We start from the raw sequence: 6,834 nt of genomic DNA, 5'->3' as shown, positions 1-6,834 counted from the left end.
CAAATGTACAAACTATCACTGCAATGAACAACGTTAAAGAAAAATCACATTGTTTTGGGCGTGGATCTTTTTTATGGTAGAGTTTGGTTCTTGCTATCTTCAATCTTCACCTTTCATTTGGGAGGTAGGGACCAAATCCAATCATGAAAAATTGTTTGGTTGCTTCAGTGCTGGCGGCTTTTGTGAACTAAACCAAGCAATTCCCTGGGAGGGAATGTGCTCCCAGAGGGAGAATTTGGGGAAAGTTCCGTTTCAGATTCTTTTTTTTTTTTTTTTAATTTTTTTAATGTTTATTTAGTTTTGAAAGAGAGAGAGACAGTGCACTCACGCAAGCGGGGGGAGGGGCAGAGAGAGAGAGAGAGGTAGACACAGAGTCCAAAGCAGACTTCAGGCTCTGAGCTGTCAGCACAGAGCTGGTCACAGAGCTCGAACCCACAAACCGTGGCACTATGACCTGAGTGGAAGTCTGACACTCAACCAACTGAGCCACCTAGGCGACCCCGTTTTAGATTCTTAGGCAGACTCATCCCCCTCCCCAGAAATATTTGGAGAAGTTGCTCTCATTAAAAAGAGGTGCAAAATGACATTGTTTGGGCCAAGTCACCAAACCAGGGTTTAATGCCTAACCTAATTTCAGTTTCAACGTTCCTCCAGAAATATAAGCCTAAACCTGTCAATCAGGAATTTTCTGATAAGCACAATGAAGCAATCTGTCACTTGGGGCTTCTCTGTCCCTCAAAGATGAAGTCATCTGAATCATAAGACCCCCCCACCCCCCTGCCCTTCCTCCTATGGGAAGATGATCATGTCTGAAATAGTCTTTTTTTTTTTTTTTTTGGCTTCTTTCTTGCCCCACCCTCCTTCTTATAAAAACTTTCCATTTTGTACAACTCCTCAAAGCATCTCTATATTTGCTAGATGGGATGTTGCCTGATTCATGAATCTTTTAATAAAGTCAATCAGCTCTTCAAATTTACTTTGTTGAGTTTTGTTTTTTATCACTTTGGGCTAATATTGGGCCTAATTTTTCTTTTTCTTTTCTTTTCTTTTTTTTTTCGGTCCTAATTTTTCAACTCGAATTCAGAGAAGATCCTGGAATCTCTCTCCCTGCCTCAAATTACTCCTTTTGGGACAAAGTCAAGAGAGGCCTCCTGATCATTTCCAATGGAATGATTCCCACTTGCATGGGTCTGGTTGGCAGCTTTGAAATCCAAAACCCAGTTTTGTGAAAACTCCGAAGTGAGTAAGGCCCAGGGACTGACTCAAGTCACCAAACACATAAGAGGTGAATGTATAAACCCAAATGCCAGTGCATCAGTTTACCGTATGAAATATTACTATTGAAGGAGCTGGACCCTCAAGTTTACTGGTCAGTGTCTACTTTATCCTTATATTCAAAGCTTTCAGCACAGGGCTGGGCTCAGAGTTTAATAAATATTGATGTTTATTGAAGATTGAATCCAAAGTGAATTTAAAGTGAGTTTGTATTTCTTTTTCCTTGGCTCAATTTGCTTTACATTACAGTGACAGTTTAAACACTGAGAGCATTATTTACTGGCTTTGTTGTTGTTGTTGTTGTTGTTGTTGTTGTTAAGCAAGAAGCAGAGAGGAAGCAGTTTTCCTCTGGGATTAATTTAGTTGTTTCTGAGACTTGTACTCCATCAGGGGCTTCAAATGGGTTTGTCTAAAATGGAGCCATAGGTCTTGGTGAGCCGGCTCAAAGAAGCTCCCAAATCATTCCAAATAACAAGGAGTTTGTCCATGGTGGCGGTTTTTTCCCCTAGACGTTAGGACATTAGTTCCCCAGTTTCTATAGACTGAATCTTTGTGTTCCTCCAAAATTCATATGTTGAAACCTATTTCCCAATGTGATGTTATTTGGAGGTGGGCCTTTGGGAAATGATTAGGTCATGAAGGGGAAACTCTCATAGATGGGGTTAGTAGGTTAGTACACTTATAAAGGAGACCCCAGAGGCGCAGCTTGGTGGCTCAGTCAGTTATGCATCCAACTTTGGCTCAGGTTATGATATCACGGTTCGTGGGTTTGAGCCCCGCATCAGGCTCTGCACTGACGGTATGGAGCCTGCTTGGTATTTCTCTCTGTCTCTCTGTCTCTCTCTCTCTCTCTCCGTCTCTCCCTCTCTCTCTCTGCCCCTCCCCAACTCACGCTTTCTCTCTCTCTCTCTCTCTCTCAAAACAAATAAATAAACTTTAAAGAGAGAGAGAGAAAGACCCTAGAGAGCTCCCTGCTCCTCTGTCAGCACAAAAGGACCGAGTGAGAAGGTGGCTGTCTATGAACCAGGCACCAGCTCTGCTGACGCCTTGATCTTAGGCTTCTCATCCTCCAGAACGGTGAGAAATAAATTTTCTGTTTGTTATAAGCCACCCAGTCTCTGGTATTCTGTTATAGCAGCCTGAATGGACTAAGACAGCAGGGCTTCTGTGGATTGCCCAGGTCAGAAGCGTAAGCAATGGTCCTCTTGCTCTCTTACCACCCGGTCATCACCAAACCTGTAGATTCCACCTCTTCAATATCCCTTGACTCTGTGCAATATTTCCTCAGTACCACCAGTATGGCCCAGGTCACCCTAATCTCTCATCTGGACCCAGGCGGTGGCCTCTCATTTTGTCCAGGCCCAATCCCTTGCCCACATGGCAGCCAGGGTGATCTTGTTCAAGCACGAATGGACCACGTGCTTCCTCCGATTAGCATGAGCTCATGGCTCCCACTGCCATCTCTGTATCCACGTCCACACTCCTTGGCCTGGTGCACACAAACCTCTGGCCGAGCTGAACTGTACCAGGCACACGCTTCCCTCATCTGCACATGCTGCTTGCTCCACCTTCTTCCCCACCCCCAGCACCTGCGAGTCCCTTGCCTGGCTGACTCCTCTTTGTCTCCAGGTATCACCTTTGGCATCGCTCTTCCTTCCCTCTCCCTGTCTGGGTCACGTGTCCCTTCCACATGCTCTTCTACGAGTCCTGTGCTGCCCTACCAAGCGCACCGTGCCGCAAATGCTTATTTGCTGGTCTGGTCTGCCTGTGGATTGAGTTTCTGGAGGGCAGAAGCAGAATCCTAATAGCCACTGTGTCCCAGCCACTGGTACAGTGCCTGGCAAATCACAGTTACAAAAACAACAGTAAATGTAATGGCTGCCACTTACTAAGTATTTACTGCAGGCCGGTCGTGGCCTTACGAGCTTCGTGTGGGTCATCTCATCTAACGTTTGTTGGGGAGGCTGCGGTCCCCTTTCAGGAATGAAGAACGTATTCCCCCAGATGCTGAGAATACTACAGGAAGACGGATCTCATTTGTCCTTTGGGGACTGGCTTAGCTGACGAAAACTGCATCCAGGGACTGATCTACTGAGGGGCTGTAGGGCCCTGCCCTTTTTGGTTCACCTCAGGGTAGGGCTAACAAGCTCTCCCATTTCTAGAGTGTTCTCTGGGTTTCTTGCCACTTTCCTTGGGACTGCATCAGAGCTCAGCTCTCTCTGCCCATTCCTGCTTCCCGCTCTCCCTTTTACAGGGGTTGCTCTTAAAAGGACTCCCTCAAGAAGCCCTGCTTGCTAACTTCTGTCTCAGTCTGCTTCAGAGGAACCAAACCTGGAACAGGCCTCTCCACAGCCCCACGGGAGGGTATTATTATGATTCTCCCCTTTGCAGATGAAGCAGTTAAGGTTTAGAGCTGCTTATGTAAGTTGCTCAGTGTCACAAAGCTCATGATTTGTAAAGGTGGGGTTTGAATTCAGGCAGTTGATTCTAGAGCCCACGCTACTAACCAGGCACTCAGTAAATATAAGTGGATCATGGCTTAGACCTACCAGCCACCAAGGAAAACATTTAAAAAGCTACAATTCAGAAACAAAGTTTTTCTCAGTGCTGAGAAAACAGGAACAGCAACCAGCCTGCTGTGGCAGAGCACAAGTCAGGCCCCTGGATGACCGGGCCGGGCCGGGCCTGCCTGACTCACGGCACAGGTCACAGAGGGCAGACTCACGGCTGGCTATAAGGGTGAGTTCCAAATGCAAATGTCACCTAGAAGATTTCAGTGTCTGAACAATTTAATCCATTTCTAATGGAACACATGGGCCGGCATAAGAGAACAGCCAGTTCTCCCTGATCTGTGCAGTGCTGATCATCCCAGATCATTTTTGTTGGCTGTTGGGATGTTATCAGAAATCAACTCATGCAGCCACGCACAGCTTCACCAGTCAACCCCTCCCAGTGTGACCCTTCTGCTGTAGGCAGCCTAGACGAGGAAAGCCAGGGACACCTGGATGGAAGCTGTGACCTCTCTCAAATGTCCTGATGGCCACGTGCATCAGGGGAGAGAAGCCACAGGCAGTAGGTGTTAGAGCAGAGAGGGAATAGAAGACGCTATAAAGGCCTTGATGGCAAGCTCTAAAAATATACCTGGGCGGAGGGGGAGGGGAAAAAACGGATACAGTTGGCTCTAGAACAGCATGGGTTTGATCTGCGTGGGTCTAGTTAGACACGGATTTTTTTCAGTAGACACAGTACAGGATTGTATATGTATTTTCTCTTCCCTATGATTTTCTTAACATTTTCTTTTCTCTAGCTCACTGCATTGTAAGAATTATAGTATGGAATACATACAACATAAAAAATACGTGTTAATCGACTGTTTAGCTTATCAGTAAGGCTTCCGGTCAACAGTAGGCTATTTGTAGCTACGTTTGGGGGGAGTCAAAAGTTATACACAGTTACATACACAGTTACATACCGCGCGGGGGCAGTACCCCGAACTCCCATGTTGTTCAAGGGCCAACTGTATGGCTTAGCCGGAGAATTTTAAATTTCAGCACTAACCTTGCATCTGTTTGTTATTAAAAGTTAAAGTCCACCTGCTCAAGTCCAGCTGCCCTGTGCCCTCTGACCTCCTGTGGCGAGTACGTTCTGTACCAGGGGTCTGGGCCTTTCATCATAAACTATGCTGTTCTGCTCTTTATCTTCATACCGTCCTGAAAGGATTGAAGAAGCCATGGAAATGGGGACTCGAGCATCAAAAGCTAAACTTTTTAAAAGATGTTATTTTGGGGGTGCCTGGGTGGCTCAGTCAGTTAATCATCTGACTCTTGATTTTGGCTCAGGTCACAATCCCAGGGTCGTGGGACCAAGCCCCACATCAGGCTCTGTGCTGACAATGTGGAACCTGCTTGAGATTCTTTCTCTCCCTCTCTTTCTCTGCCCCTCCCTCACTCATGCACACACATTCTCTCTCTGAAAATAAATCCATAAACTTAACAAACAAACAAAAAAAGACCTCATTTTTTAAAAAATAAGCCTGGGTGGCTCCGTCAGTTACATGTCCTATTTCAGCTCAGGTCATGAGCTCGCAGTTCATGAATTCGAGCCCCACATTGGGCTCTCTGCTGACAGCACAGAGCCCGCTTGGGATCCTCTATCCCCTTCTCTCTCTGCCCCTCTCTCACTTGTTCTCTCTCTTTCTCTCTCTCCTTCCCAAATAAATAAACTTTAAAAAATAGATTAAAAAATTTTGAATTGATTTTATTTGAGAGAGGGAGAGAGAGAGAGAACATGGGGGAGGGAGGCAGAAGGAGAGAAAGAATCCCAAGCACGCTGCACGCAGAGTGGAGCCAGAGCTGGGGCTCAATCCCACGACTGTGAGATCATGACCTGAGCCCAAATCAAAAGTCGGACACTTAACCGATTGAGCCACCCAGGAGCCCCCAGATTTTATTTTATTTTATTTTATTTTATTTTATTTTATTTTATTTTATTTTATTTTATTTTATTTTATTTTATTTTATTTTATTTTATTTTATTGTTGTAATGTTTTTATTTATTTTTGAAAGAGAGAGGGAGACAGAGCATGAGCAGGAGAGGAGCAGAGAGAGAGGGAGACACAGAATCCGAAGCAGGCTCCAGGCTCTAAGCTGTCAGCACAGAGCCCAATATGGGGCTTGAACCCACAAACTGTGAGCTCATGACCTGAGCCGAAGCCGGACGCTCAACCGACTGAGCCACCCAGGCGCCCCAGATTTTATTTTTTAAGTACTCTTTACACCCAATGTGGGCCGAAACTTACAACTCCAAGATCAAGAGTCACGTGATCGGGGCGCTTGTGTGGCTCGGTCAGTTGAGCTTCCTTCTCTGGCTTCAGTTCAGGTCATGATCTCACAGTTTCATGAGTTTAAGCCCTGAGCTTGGGATTCTCTCTCTCTCTCTCCCTCTCTCTCTCTCTCTGCCCCTCCCCTACTTGCGCTGTCTCTGTCTCTCTCAAAATAAATAAACTTAAAAAAAAAAAAAAAGAGTCACATGCTCCACTGACTAAGCCAGCCAGGTACCCCGAAAGCTGAATTTTTAACATATCAGGTGCTGTGCTAAGCAGGTCAGGATCTGATCTTATTTATTTTGCCCAGCAAGCCTAACAGGCATTAAACCCATTGCACAGATGAGAAATAGGCTTAGAGATGTTGACTAACTGGCCCCCATTTACACAGCTGACCAGCAGGGAGAGCCAGGGTTTGAAACCAAGTCTGTCTGATCCCAAGGCCTGTGCATAACCGTAAGGTTAAGCCCTCCTTTACCATTTGCTTCTTCTCCATTCTTGGTGAGTCCAAGCTGAACGGCTGTTCTAGGTTGGATAGTGTTCCCCCCAAAATTCATATCCACCAGGAACTCAGAATGTGACCTTACAGTTTGTAGGTGGGGTCAAGATGACATCATACTGGATTAGGCAGGCCCTAATATGATGACCAGTATCCTAATAAGAGGAAAATTTGGACACAGAGACATATGGGGAGAAGGCCTGGTAAAGATGAAGTCAAGATTGGAGAGCTGTGTCTA

This window comes from Felis catus, chromosome D2, assembly GCF_018350175.1.
Source record: "Felis catus isolate Fca126 chromosome D2, F.catus_Fca126_mat1.0, whole genome shotgun sequence".
NCBI classification, from domain to species: domain Eukaryota; kingdom Metazoa; phylum Chordata; class Mammalia; order Carnivora; family Felidae; genus Felis; species Felis catus.
Note: the sequence above shows the minus strand (reverse complement) of the source record.